Source organism: Rhinatrema bivittatum, chromosome 2 (genome assembly GCF_901001135.1).
Source record: "Rhinatrema bivittatum chromosome 2, aRhiBiv1.1, whole genome shotgun sequence".
NCBI classification, from domain to species: Eukaryota; Metazoa; Chordata; class Amphibia; order Gymnophiona; family Rhinatrematidae; genus Rhinatrema; species Rhinatrema bivittatum.
In genome coordinates, this window is record NC_042616.1 from 537300631 (window position 1) to 537315035 (window position 14405).

The following is a 14405-nucleotide window of genomic DNA, read 5'->3' on the forward strand; positions in this document are numbered from 1 at the left end:
TCAACTTTTAGCCTTAAGATGATTTTCGCACATCCAGACACTAATGGTGTGGAGGCTTTAGTAACCAAGTTCAAGGTTGCTTGCAGAGAAACAGTTACAAGAAAATATAACATGTAAAACCTAACTGAATATTGATCTAACATGGAACACGGTGATAAAGCTTCAGACAATATTGAACCCTGTCATACCCCAGATAAAGCTGTGAACTATTTAAGATGAGACCATTAAGCATATCCTGTTCTTGAGAATTTAGATATGAATCAAACCATTTGTAAACTGTCTCTCCCACTCCTAGACCCTTCAAGCAATCTAATAAAATATGATGAGAGACCGTGTCGACAGCTGACAGTGTCGAATACCCCAATTATGGCTTGTCCTTGGTTAAATTCCCTAAGCAGATAATAATGCATGACAGATGCAAGTAACGTTTGGGTGCTTTGAAGTGCAGGTTGCATTATAGATTCTGTTTATCTAGTGAAGGGCATGATAGCACATTGCACTTTTTAGTAATCTCCCTAAATCTCCCCAATTTTTGCACTTGAAATATTCTCTGCTCTTGTTACATAGAGCTAAGTGTCCTTTTTGCTTTTTCTCTGCTTCCCCCCCCCCCCCCCCCCCCCCCTCCTGTTAATTTGTTGGCTAAAATGGGATTTTGGATGAGCAGAGAATAACCATGACCAGAACTGAAATAACCACCTTGTGCACCCTAAATGCACGTTTTTAACATGAAAAGACACAGCAAAAAGCACATCTGGAGAATCTAAGTTCATGGAACAGTTGTTGATAGCTTTATAAGACTGGCTGATGCTTTGTGTGACACACAGAACTGCAAATAAAACCGTATTTTTGTCATGTTGAAATGTTTCATTCTCATCCCTTCGGGCAGCCCTAGAGCAGTGTTCCCAAACCTGTCCTGGGGGATCCCCAGCCATTTGGGTTTTCAGGATATCTACAGTCAACCTGCATGTGATTTGCATGCACTGTCTCCATTGTGTGCAAGTTTGTCATGCATATTACCTGCACATATTCTGATAAACAGAACGACTAAGCATCCCACAGGCAGGTTTGGGAGCCACTATCCTGGATGAATACAAACCCCTTCGTGCAGGAGGGCATGAGTGTAAGTAACATGGCAAAAACGGAGGTCACGCATATTCTGTATTTCAGGGGTCGCCATTTATAAAGCAAATCCTTAGGATTAGTGCAGAATGTTTCAACAATGGGACTTGCATGTTAGCGTTGGAAAGATGTTTGGGTTTTAACTTCACTGAATCTTGGGTAATCTGTATGCAGGGCCAGCTCTTGGGCAAATGGCGCTTTCATTGTATTGCACTGATAGTGATTATGCAGGATATAAATAATTAAAACAAAAATTATCTGACACTTTTTTCTCCCTCCTTCCATTCATTCTCTTCACTCTCCTCACTTCACATTCTCTCCCTTCTCCCTCCTTCCCTCCTTCTCTCACTCTCCTTCAGAAATTGTATCCCTCTTCTACCATTCTCTCCCATTCCACCTTTCTCTCTTATGTATTCTCCTAATCTCTCTCCCCCCCCCCCCCCAGGAATGTTCTTTTCTTCCTTCACTTCCCTTCCATCCAGGCATTCTCTTTGCTTCCATGCTGCAGACATTCCCTCCTCCTCCTTCTCACTACTCTGTCTCCTTCCCTCCCTCCTTCCAAGTACTCTCTCCACCTACCCCAGCTCCCCTACTTCCAGACATTCTCTCAGTGCACATAGTATATAAATTCTGGATTCACCCCAGTAAAAGAAATGCAAACTTTCCAGTGGCTGGTACTTTGCAAATAACACACAACCCAATTAAAAATACATTCCAGCCTATATAGCAAACTCGCCATACTAAAATGGCACTAACTCCCAGGACTTAAACTGCAAAAACTCTATGTATGAAAGGCGGCACTAGAACACCAATATACTTCCTGCTGGGAAAACACATCAAGCCAGACTGCTACAGATTCCTACTCAGAAAGTACCTCCCCTCGCTCACACACGCAGGACACAGACAGAGCTCATTTGTGAATTAGAAATAGAAAAATGTACATAGAAACTGAACTGGAAACCCCATGATGCCAGACTGTGCATGCGGTGCAGCACTGGAGAAAGGGAAACAGAAATGCACTTCCTCCTGTATAGTGCAAAAGGCAAAGTTCTCACAGATGCATATTCCCAAAGCCAACAGTCCAATTACTAAATGGAAAATTAAATATTTTTTTCTACCTTTGTTGTCTGGGCATTTTATTTCTAATTAGGTCGGGCCTGGTCTTCTTTTATTTATTTTTTTTCAGCTTTCTGTGCCTTCCTCTTCATTTTGCCTTCCTTTCCATTTTTTGTTTGTTTTTTCTCCTTCCGTTTGCTTCATTTCAACTCCTACATCTGTCTCTGACATTGATCCTTTTTTTTTTTTTCATCTCATTTCTCTGCCTCTCCTATCTAGATTTCGCCCCTCCTCCTCCCCTTCAAGTTCTTGCTGCCCCAGCTTTTCATTTTCTTTTAGCCCTCCAGCTTCCCTTGCTCAGTCTCCGGATATCTGGCTTCCTTGTTATCCCTCAACTGCTGCCTCTTTGACTCTCATCCCTCGCCATTCCCAAACTGACTCTCTCTCTCCACCCATCCTCCTGCAAGTTCTCCTCTACCCATCTCTACCTCTCTCTCTCTCCTTAGCATTTCTTCACATCTTTTTCTTTTTGCGTTTTCCTTCACCTTTCCCCGTTCTCCCTCTAACTTTTACTCCTATTGTCCTTCCCAAGCCTTGCGGTCTCCCTGTTTTCATCCCCTACCTGTCTACCAGCTCTCTTTCTCTCAATCTCATCTCCCTTCCTAGCTCCTGCATGGGGCCTAGTCTATAATCTTGTGGCTCATGTCCTGAGACTTACCTAGCACGGCAGAGGAAGCTGATGTGCTATTAAGTGTTGTACCCCCTGCCAGCCCTTGTGCGTGGCAGGAGGAATACCTGACTCTACCATGCTTTGGAGTGCCTCAAGCCTCAGAAGGGAACGATATCAAAATATTTTTGAATGTTATATTCCCTTATCCATTGGAGCACCATCCTAGCCTGCACAGTCTCCCTCTCTGTGCAGCAAACTGTTACTCCCGCAGCATGCAGAGCCTCTGCCTGCAACAATTTTCCAGTTTGCTCGTGACAGACTAATTTGTTATGAGAAATTAATTTAAGGGAGGCGCTATCAAGTGATTCCTTTAGCAAGCACCTAGTGGGCAGACTTAGGTGTGTATGGGACAAAAAAAAGATATGAGCAACTAAGATGTTGCTGCTCATGCAAGCATATAGTGCATGCACTCACACCTTTTATAATTGGTGTGATATATTTGTATTTTCTCCAGAAGGATACATTGTAGCCCATGCTTAGCAACAATTTGTTTTCTTTTTAAATTTTTACTTCATATGCTTATCTATCCTTTCAATTTCTCTCTCTCTCTCTAATGCCCTCTTGGTCTGAAGTCCTTGAGCCTTGACCTCAAGAATGCTTCTCAGAATCTGGAGTTGCCTTTGTATCCTTAACATCTTCTGCTGTATCTGCCGTTGTCAGCTGGAGATGCGGTTGAAGAACTGGCTTGCTTCCCAAAAACCTTTATTTTATAGAGGTTTCCTCCATAGTCTAGACTGTCTTAGTTCATTGGTGGATAATTTGATAGCCTATAAGTGATACCTTGTTGATGTTTTTATGATTGGTGGGGTCCGAGTGTGGTGCCAGGTTACTAATGATCCTTGGGCCCACGGTACCAGGGTGGAGTGTCTGTTATCTTGGGTCCCACATCTGCATCTGTTGGAGATTAGGGCCCCCACCTTGTGTATATGCAGTACTGCTGGGGCTTCACTTTGTGCCAGTCTTTACTGGACCTTATCACATGTCCCATCTGGCTTTATAGGCTTATGTTTGTTCATTGTGGAAAGTCCCATGCTGAAAGTCCTTTTAATATTCTTGAGGTCTACCTCTTACTTCCAGGGGGCAAGAGAAGACCAATCAAGTATCCTGGCATACCATATCCTATTCTTCTATGCTAAGCTTTATTTTCCTTAATCTCAACTCCAAGCTCTACTATAACAATACTGGACTCTTGTGATAACCATGGCTGACCCTCGCAATTGGCAATGCTGGAAGAGCCTAAGGTATCCTTTTGTCTTATGGCACTCTGGGAGACTGTCCAGCTCACCCTATCCAAAGGCAGGCCCTGCCTGTATGAGATGCTTCACATAAAATTAAGTAAGTATCAATGATGATGATCTTGTTTGTGGTCTTCGGTCTTTTCTGGGGTAGTGCACCTCCTCCATTCCTTGCCTTTATTTCTTAATCTATGTAACTACAGAGGAGGCAGCATCCTGTCTCAATGGTGGCCAATCCAGTTGCACGTACCTGGCAGATCCCATTTCCTATTACTCATACCCAAGCTTAGTAATAGCTTTCTTTAGTCTACCTGGCTAACAATGTGTAATGAACTTGCCCAAACCTCTTATAAACCCTGCTGAGCTGAGTGACAAAGTACTTCCTATGATTTATTTTGAATCTGCGGGTTGGTAGTTTCATGGAGTGTCCATTGTTTTAGTATTATTGGAAAGGGTAAATAACCGTTCTTTGTTTACCTGTTCCACCCCATTCAGTTTTATAAACTTCTATCATATCCCTTCGCAGCTCTCTCTTTTCTAAGCTGAAGAGCCCTAGCCCGCATAGCCTCTCATCACAGGAGAGATGCTCCATCCCTTTTATCATTGTTGTCACTCTCCTCTGCACTTTTTCTAGTTCTACAATGCTTTTTTTTTTTTTTTTTTTAGATGGAGTGACCAGAGCTCCATACAATACTTGAAGGTGTGGCCACACAATGGCTTGATATAGAGGCAGTATGATATTTTCCATTTTATTCTCCATTCCTGTTCAGATCATTCAGAGCTGAGGATTTCAACTCCAAGGTCCTTTTCTTGGTTCATGATTCCCAAAACAGAGCTCAGCATTATGTACCTGTAAAATTGAGATTGTTTTCCCTATGTGCATCACTTTGCACTTTTCCACATTTAAATTTCATCTGCCATTCAGTTTGCCCAGTCATAGTCTCACAAGGTTCTTCTGCAATTCCTCACAATCTGCGGCTGTTTTCACAAATGTAAATAATTTTGTCATCTGCAAATTTGATTACTTCATTTGTTTCCTTTTCCAGATGATTTATGAATATGGTAAACAGCACTGGTTCCTGTGTAGTCCACTAATGACCTTTTCCCATTTGGCCATTTAGTCTCACCCTCTGTTTCTGGCCTCTTAACCAGTTGTTAGTCCACAGCAGAACAGTGCTTCCTATCCCATGACTTTGTAATTTCCTGAGGAGTCTCTCATGGGGAACTTTGTCAAATGCCTTCTGAAAGTCCAGATACACTATATCAACTGGCTCAGCTTTATCTACATATTTATTTACACCTTCAAAATTCTAAAAGATTGGTAAAACAAGACTTCCCCTTGCTTAAAACCATGTTGACTTGCCCCTATTAAGCCATGTCTAACTATATGGCCAGTGATTTTGCTTTTAAAATCGTTTCTATCATTTTGTCTGGCACATTGTTCTGTTTCCTGAGTCACCCCTGGAGCCCTTGTTAAATATCAGCATCACATTGGACACCTTCCAATCTTCAGGAATTGTGGCCATTTTAAATGATAGGTTACAGGTTATTGTTACAGTTCTTACAGTTCTTAAGCATCAAAAACAATTCTAAGCATATGCATTTATATCGGATTGTTTCTCCACAGTTGGCTTTATAAATACAACACACGTAGTCACATATGAAGGAGGTTCCTCAATTATTGTCTGACCTCCTGGCTGATGGTCACTTTTAATCTCAGTAATAATTTTATTTCGTGCTTTTATTTCCACATCTGCATGGTAAAGATCTCTAGTAACATAGAACAGATTCCACACATGTAAGTGGTTTTACAGACTGTCCCTCCTTTTTCTATCCTTTAGAAATTTAAATAATGGAGCTAACTGAGTTACTTCCAATGACCCTTCCCTCGTCATTAATCTTATTTATCAAATCTTTATGGAATGGAAATAAATTAATAACATGTTGGACAGCCGTGCATGCATCAGCACTATCAACATATAAGGTATGTAGCGTGCTAGATAGTCCTATTTGGTCTTCTGAAACCCGGTCTGCCATAACGGAATCCTGCCTACGTTTCCTACGCACTAGTAACAGGATATAGTAACAAATGCAGAACAGACACAAAAAATATATACACGCTAATAGCAAACCACACAGCAAGTACAAGAAAATATCACTGCAATCTTTTCTGCAGTAGTTTAACCCTGGGAACCCACAAGAAAAACAACAAATGCTGCAGCGTTAAAACCTTTGGCGCCTTTTTCTCAAAACTATCACCACAATTCACCCAGGACTCAGGCTCTGCTGAGAACGTGAATCTAAAACAATCACCGCGATTCACACAGGACTCAGCCTCTGAGAACGTGAATCTAACTCTTCAGGTGCACCTTTTAGCAAGATTCACACAGGACTTCGGCTTTAAACTGATTACTCCCGAGCCACGGCTGATCAGTCCGAGCCCTGGGGAATCACCAAAGAACGTGAATCTTCTACACTGCTCTAGAAACAATCAGAGTTGCTCCCACAAACATATGCGGAAAGTGCCCGCATTCTCCACCAATTGTTTAAAATCCCACCGCAGAGGTAAAATTGTTTAAAAGAACAACCCTTATACTACTGGTAATTAATAATCTTTATTATAAATCATATACTATGCATACACAAAACAGATAAATACCCAGAAAGCAAAAAGTACACAGGAAGCAAAAATAATGTATACTTACATAATAAAAGAGCTCAGCGCTGGGCTCTGCAACGGATACAGAATCCGTGCCAGCCCTATTACATACCAGCTTTTCTTATATAGGTTAAAAATACAAAGTCAGCTAATTATCTGATTTCTGCTTGCATGCTTCACACCACTACATTTTTTTACGCTGTCTGCAGCTGTTGTTTGTCTCCCCTTATCTCTCTCTCCCCCCTGCATTCTTTCCCACAGACTATTTGCTGCGTACTCTCTGCGATATCTCCTGCCCCATCCTGTGGCTTAATTTTGTTGATTGGTGTCTGTGTATTCCTGCAAAAACAGTTTTATAGCTTTGTCTGGCATTCAAGGTCCCAGGTTTGTGTTCTGGGGCCTGCTGGTATTTTTCCATACCAGCAGTATGTTCAGTAATGGTGGAAAGGCCGGGGATTGAACCCGGGTATAATCAACATAACAGGTTAGCAATTTCATGTTTTTAGTTCTTTTAGATAGATGCCATATGGTCCCTGTGATTGGTAATTTTTTAGCTTGTCAATGGGATCTATTATATTCTCCAATGTCACAGATCTTTTTTTTATTTTCTCATAATCTCTACCTTTAAAGTTTGTTTCAGGTGTGGGTAAGTTCCCAACATCCTCCTCTGTAGAGAGCAAGACAGAGTTCATTCAGTTTTTCTGCTATTTCCTTGTCCTCCCTGAGCACCCTTTTTGCCCCATGGTCATCTAGCAGCCCAACTGACTCCCTCCCAGGGTTTTTGCTTTGAATGTACTTGAAACATTTATTTATTTTTGCCTTGCTTTTTGTCAAAGGCTCTCTCATCCTGTATAACTATTTTACACCTAATGTGCTTATGCTCTTGCCTAGTTTAATCATTTGTATCTGCCTTCTATTATTTGAGCTATGACCTCTTAGCTTTAACTGCTTTCTTATGGGCTGATACAGTACAGTGTGCTCCGGTGAAAACACGCATCCAACCCCCCCCCCCCCCCCCCCCCCGAAACTAATAGCACCCGCAACATGCAAATGCATATTGATGGCCCTATTAGTTATTCCTGCGCAATCCAGAAAGCAAAATGTGCAGCGAAGCTACACATTTTACTTTCAAAAATTAACGCCTGCCCAAAGGCTGGCGTTAATTTCTGCTGGTGCTGGGGAAGTGTACAGAAAAGCAGAAAAAACTGCTTTTCTGAACACCCTCCGACTTAATATCATAGTGATATTAAGTTGGAGGCCCCAAAATTAAAAATCAAACGTTTAAAAAAAAAAATGTAAAATCGGCCGGCGGGTCAGAGGATGGCTGCTCAATTTTGCCGGCGTCCATTTTCCAAACCCGTGGCTGTCAGCGGGTTCGAGAACCGACACCGGCAAAATTGAGCATCAGCTGTCAAACCCACTGACAGCCGCCGCTCCTGTCAAAAAGGAGGCGCTAGGGACCCACTAGTGTCCCTAGCACCTCTTTTTACCGCGGGCCCTCATTTGCACGTGGGCCGATACTAAATCGCGTGCACAGGAGAGTGGGCGCTCACCGGCTCTCCCGCACTTTTTTCTGTATTGGCCCATTAATCTCACATAAAGTTTGTCAGCATTGACTGCTTGTGCCTGTTTGCTGACTGTAAAAGGATCTTCACTTGCAGGAAAAAAAACCAGAGGTGGATCTTTGAATGTCTAAAGATATCTTCATTGAGCCTAGATACTCATGAAAATATATATATATTCATGTAGACAATATATATATATATTCATGTAGATAAATCCCCTCTTTCATCCAACTGCGAAGCTTTCCTCACTGCCATGTCAGCCATGGGTTTCAAGCAGCAAATCAACAAACCTACCCACAAAGCGGGTCATACGCTGAATCTTATCTTTACAAACCCTGGCATTTCACACTCAGAGCACCCAGAGTGCAAAAAAGTCCCATGGTCGGACCACACATTAATCTCTACCTCCTTCTCACTGTTACAACCGGGCTACAATCACTACTCCCCACCATCATTTGTCTACAGGAAAACATGCTCCTCGGAGCACCTCACCAATCTTCTAGCCCCTGATCTTTCTCTCATTGACGTCTCCACTCCTAACTCAGCCCTCCAATCCTGGTCCAAAATAACAGAATCAGTAGCAAATATACTATGTCCCCTGACAACAAAAAATCTCAAACACAATGCGCCCAAAAGTCAACCCTGGTTCAACAAGGAACTGCGAAAACTCAAACATCTACTACGACAGAAAGAAAATGGCGTAAAGCCCCATCACGGACCTCCCTAGCTGAATACAAACGCTCTCTCCACTTTTACAAGAGTATCACCTTGAAAACCAAAAGGGACTATTATGCCTACAAGATCCACCACCTCATCTTCGACTCCAAAGCTCTGTTCACCTACGTTTCCAGTCTCACAAAAACCATCACTCCAGTCATTCCAGCTGACCTAGCCCAGAAAAAAGCAGATGAGCTGGCTCTTTACTTCAGCAAAAAAATCACCGACCTCCTCAAACAGCTGACACCAAACCCTTACGCATCCTCTAACACAACATATCTACACCCAAACAAAGACCTCTCTCTCAACTCCTTTGAACCCATCACCATTTCTGATATACAATCGATTCTGAAGAAAATGAAACCGTCATCACACCCTTTTGATCAAATCCCTTCTAAAATGCTCTTACTAATCCTGGATACAATATCGAAAGCTCTAGCCAACATTATAAATTGTTCCCTATCCCAGGGTATCTACCCAGATGACCTGAAAACGGCCTCAATCAACCCACTCCTAAAAAAAACCGAACCTAAATACAAGCGATCCCAACAATTTCCGTCCCATTTCCAACCTCTCGTTTTTAGCAAAAGTCATGGAAAAATTAGTAAACACACAATTATCGAATTACATTGAGGATTACCAAATTCTGTCCCCTAATCAATATGGATTTCGCAAAGCATTAAGCACTGAAACGCTACTACTCTCTCTTACAGACTTCCTCCTCGCCGGCATCGATAAAGGTCATGCTTACCTATTAATCCTTCTTGACCTTTCGGTGGCATTCGATACAGTCAACCATCACATCCTTCTAAATTAGCTGGCAAACATCGGAGTTACTGGCACAGCACTGACCTGGTTTAAAACCTTCCTAGAGAACAGAGGATACAAGGTCAAAATTCATACTAAAGAATCTCACTACTATCCATCCTCACTAGGGGTTCCGCAGGGCTCCTCCCTCTCACCCACCCTTTTTAATGTTTACCTGCTCCCACTCTGCCAACTGCTAATGAAACTAAACCTGAAACACTTCCTATTCACAGACGATGTTCAGATCGTGATCCCTGTAAAACAGCGGTTCTCAACCTTTATAGATCTGCGACCCTTTTAATACAATTCCCCACTATGTGGCGACCCCAACCGTAAAATTATTTTCGTTCATAGGCCTAAGTAACTGTGCTGTATATACCGTATTTTTCCGGCGTATAAGACAACCCCCAAATTTTACAGTTAAAATATAGAGTTTGGGATATACTCGCCGTATAAGACTACCCCTCTTCCAATGCATTCCAACATTTACAGCAGGAGGGAGTGACTCGAGGAGCGAGGGCGCGCTGCCCGATTGGTCAGTGCTGGGCAAAAGGGGCTTGCTTCGGCAAGCCCCTTTTGCCCAGCACCGGCCAATCGGGGAGCGAGGGAGCACAGAATGAACTTTTTTACTGAATCCAGTGAGGGGAGGGAGTGACTCGAGGAGCGACAAAAAACCCATATTTCCAATGGTCTCTTAGACAACCCCTAGCAAATCGTCATTCGACCCCCAAAGGGGTCGCGACCCACAGGTTGAGAACCGCTGCTGTAAAAGAATCCATTACAAAAACATTAGAATTCTGGGACAGCTGCCTACTTGAGATCAAACACCTCCTCAACTGTCTAAACTTAATTCTCAATGCTTCAAAAATGGAATTTCTGCTTATATCCCCGGAAAACAATAACATCTCTTCAAACCCACCAGCCAACCTTCAATCTTCGCATGTAAGAGTCTTAGGAGTTATCATTGACAACCGTCTCAACCTAAAACCATTCATCAACCAAACTACCAAGGATTGCTTTCACAAATTACATATCCTTAAAAGAATTAAGCCACTCTCCACTCCCAGGACTTCAGAACAATTTTACAAGCAATAATCTTCTCCAAGCTAGATTATTGTAATTCTATTCTACTAGGTCTCCCTGCATCCCATACCAAACCTCTACAGATGGTGCAGAATACAGCTGCCAGAATTCTGACTAACTCCAGGAGATGTGACCACATCGCCCCAATCCTCAAAGCCCTTCATTGGTTACCAATTCACTAAAGAATTAGGTACAAGTCCATCACCACCATTTACAAAGTCATCCTTCAACACGCCCCGCTCAAATTACAAATTCCTTTCAAAAAAACACACCTCCGCCAGACCCATTAGGGAGTGTTATAAAGAATCTCTGCATGTTCCACACGCAAAAACCTTTCAACACAAATCCCTCAAAGAAAGAGCGCTCTCAACAGCAGGACCACCTTTATGGAACTCCATCCCAGCCGACCTGCGACAGGAACCGTGCCTCCCGACTTTCAGGAAAAGGCTGAAAACTTGGCTTTTTAAAAAAGCCAATCCAGACTTCGACTGATTCCTGCAATCGACATCACAAACACATTGTTAACAATGGGTTTAAATAGAAACCATTCACCAACACCAACACTATGTCATCAATCTCATTCACGATATCAATTCTACTACATTGGAATTAATTTTGCATCTCTGTAAATAATTAGCTGTCAGTTAATCTCTCTTTTCTTATTCCTCCTCCGCTCCCAGTTGTGTACTTCCCTGTTTTATTGTAACTGCAATTCCGTTAACCACACACTTGTTATAGTTGCTCGAGTTCTCTGTATATTGCACACCCTGTTAAATGTAAACCGGTTTGATGTGATACCTGTCATGAAAGCCGATATAGAAAAATAGTAAATATATAGTAAATAGTAAATAAAAGTAAATAGTATATATGTATATATATATATATATATATATATATATACACTCACATCCATGTTTCTCAGACCTAACTGAAACATACTTTTAAGAATATTTTTGGAGGATTCAATTTACATAGCTTCCAGCAAACTTTGCAAGTACGTTTTCTATTTAGGTGCCTAATCTCTCTTGCAAAATGGAATCTGAGTTTCTAGAGCCAATGGCATGGTTTAACAGAGATGTTTCAGATCTGTTGGGCAGAGATGGAAGGACAACATGATAGAAGTTATTTAAAACATTTCTTACCTGCCCTTCCAAAGTTCAGAGACCGGTATAATTAAAACATCCATAATAATAGAGAAAAAAATATTTTTATGTAAATGCTTCAAGATCTTAAGTAATTAACAGTATTATATAAAGTTATTGGGTCATTGCTGTTGTGTATGTCTTCTGAAACAGAAAGGTCTTGAGGGCTTTTAAAAAAAAAACTTTGCATCTGTAATGGACATTATCTCCAAGTGGTATCTAATAAGAAAAAGGAAATGGCTCTAAAAATAGAAAGGAAAATAGAAGTATAGAGTAAAGAAATTCAAGAGTGGGGGGGAGATATTTTTAATGATTTAGTAGACTTTGCTTCTTTACATATGATTTTTGTTACTTTACAATTACTATTGCAGTAATGCTCTTAAAGGCAAGCATTCATCCATTTTTATCATTCTGAGTTAACTGATTTTGTGTCAACATTTTGTTACATCAATGAATAGTATCTAAAGAGGCTGTACATTTAAAAGTCCATTTATAAACTTGCAGGTGGGCGTCTGTGTGTGCAGTTCCCGGCACGCATATATCGATGCGTCGACGTGCGCATGTTATTGAATACACTATCAGTGCACACATGCACGTCCCCAATTTTATATCTGTGTGTGTGAGTCGGCACTTGCACACGTTAAGGAGGGTAAAGTTTTCTAAAAAGTATGCAACAACGCTATAGGGCCTTCCCCCGGTTCCTTCCGAGCCCGCTCTGCTGTACGGCAGCAGGTTGCATGGGCCGGCCAGCTGCTGGCCTGCCTCTTTTCGGTTAGCCAGTTCTTTGGCATGCACTGATGCGCGTGGCATGAAAAGGCTCACGGCCCAGCCATACGCGTATGTCCCGGTATACGCACGTGTACAGCTTTTAAAATCTGGCCGTTTGATTTCAGGAACACACAGATCATTCTTGATCATATGTGACCAAGAAGGAAATGATGCAGATTCGTATGCATGATCAACATTTTTTGATCATTCTTATGATGGCCTAAGACAGGCGGGGCCCCGATCTCCCACAGCCCTGACGAACTCTGCAAAATCTGGGCCTTCCCATAGAATTCCCTATTCTTCAGCACACCATAAGCCCTGCACCAGCGATAGGGTGCCTAGGTCCATGGCTTCATCCTCTGCTGCACAGGGCTGTGGTGATGCACTTTGATCTGCACTGCACTCTGATGTTCCCCATGATTCAAACCATGACGCTATCTCAAAACAGCAAAGTAGAAGGATGAGGTTTGAGGTGCTGCTACTGTTATAGAGCCAAGCCCAGATTCACAGCAGGGATTGGTGGTGGGGAGACATTTAAGGTGCCAGGGGATTGGAGGGGGCATGGGAAATGAGTGGGAGAGAAGACTGGTGTCGGGAAGAGGGATGTAAAAGAGTGGATCCTCCCACCCTCCTTTTCCTGATCCCAGGTGTCCTCATCCTTTTCCACATCGCATCCCCATGTGCTCTGCTCTATCTGCTCCCCAGTTCTGCTACTTCTCCTAACCCCCAAATATCTTTTTTCCATCTCCCGTCTTCAATTCCTCTATCTCTTTTCCTTCTTTACAGCACCAATCTGTTGTGATCCCCCCTGTTGCTGCGCTACAGGAGGCATCTTACCTTCCTCCAGAGGCCACTCTGAAGCCAGGGCCTCGCCTACGCACCGTCCAGGACTTGCTCCAGGGCCTGAGAGGCCTAGCTGTGCCTGTGGCTTGCATGCCTCTGTGTTTGTACTTCCTGTTTCCAGCCACGCCCGTTTCTCTAGGGGCTGGCCCGCAGCTCTCTTCCCCAGTTATAGGGCCAGCAAGGGGCGGTCCTGTCTAACTCCTCCCAGGGAGTTGCCTACAACCTCCAGTATATAAGGACTTGCTTGTTAGTTCCTGTTTTCCTTCGGATTGGGCTACACAGTTGTCTGTGGCCTCTCCCGATCCTCGTCCTCCGTGGTCTGCCGTGTCCAGATGGTACCTTGTCTCGATGTCTGTTTCTGACCTTGCCTAGATGTTTGTTCCTGTTCCTGCCAGCCGTAAGGACTTCGGATGTCAGTATCCCAGCATCGGAGTTCCTGTTCGCCTGGAGTTTCCCTGCACCCTCCTTTCTTCAGCGTGGTCCGTGACCAGCCTTCCTGGGCTGTGTAGGGCGCGTCTGGGACGGGGTGGTCCATGACCAGTCTAGCTGTGCTGGCTGAGTAGGGCGCCCTGTTGGACAGTGCCATGTTTCCGTCCTGCCTTGTCTACGATGTCTTGCTTCAGCCCTTGCCCTGATGTCTTCGTGTCTCTGCCTTGACCTACGTCCTCGTCCGGTTCCTGA

General features: G+C 43.0%; 1 protein-coding gene across 6 annotated transcripts in view; it reads left to right on the plus strand.

Annotated features, from left to right (window-relative positions):
* The window catches only part of MBP (myelin basic protein), a 459476-nt gene that overhangs the window by 67986 nt on the left and 377085 nt on the right, over window positions 1-14405 (plus strand). Inside the window, exon 1 of one of the 6 annotated variants that reach the window (XM_029590843.1) lies at window positions 4076-4240. The exons of the other annotated variants lie outside the window; for them this stretch is intronic. The gene's annotated coding sequence lies outside the window, so the exon portion shown is untranslated. Of the gene's footprint in view, window positions 1-4075; window positions 4241-14405 lie in introns of those variants that run through there. 6 annotated transcript variants of the gene reach the window in all.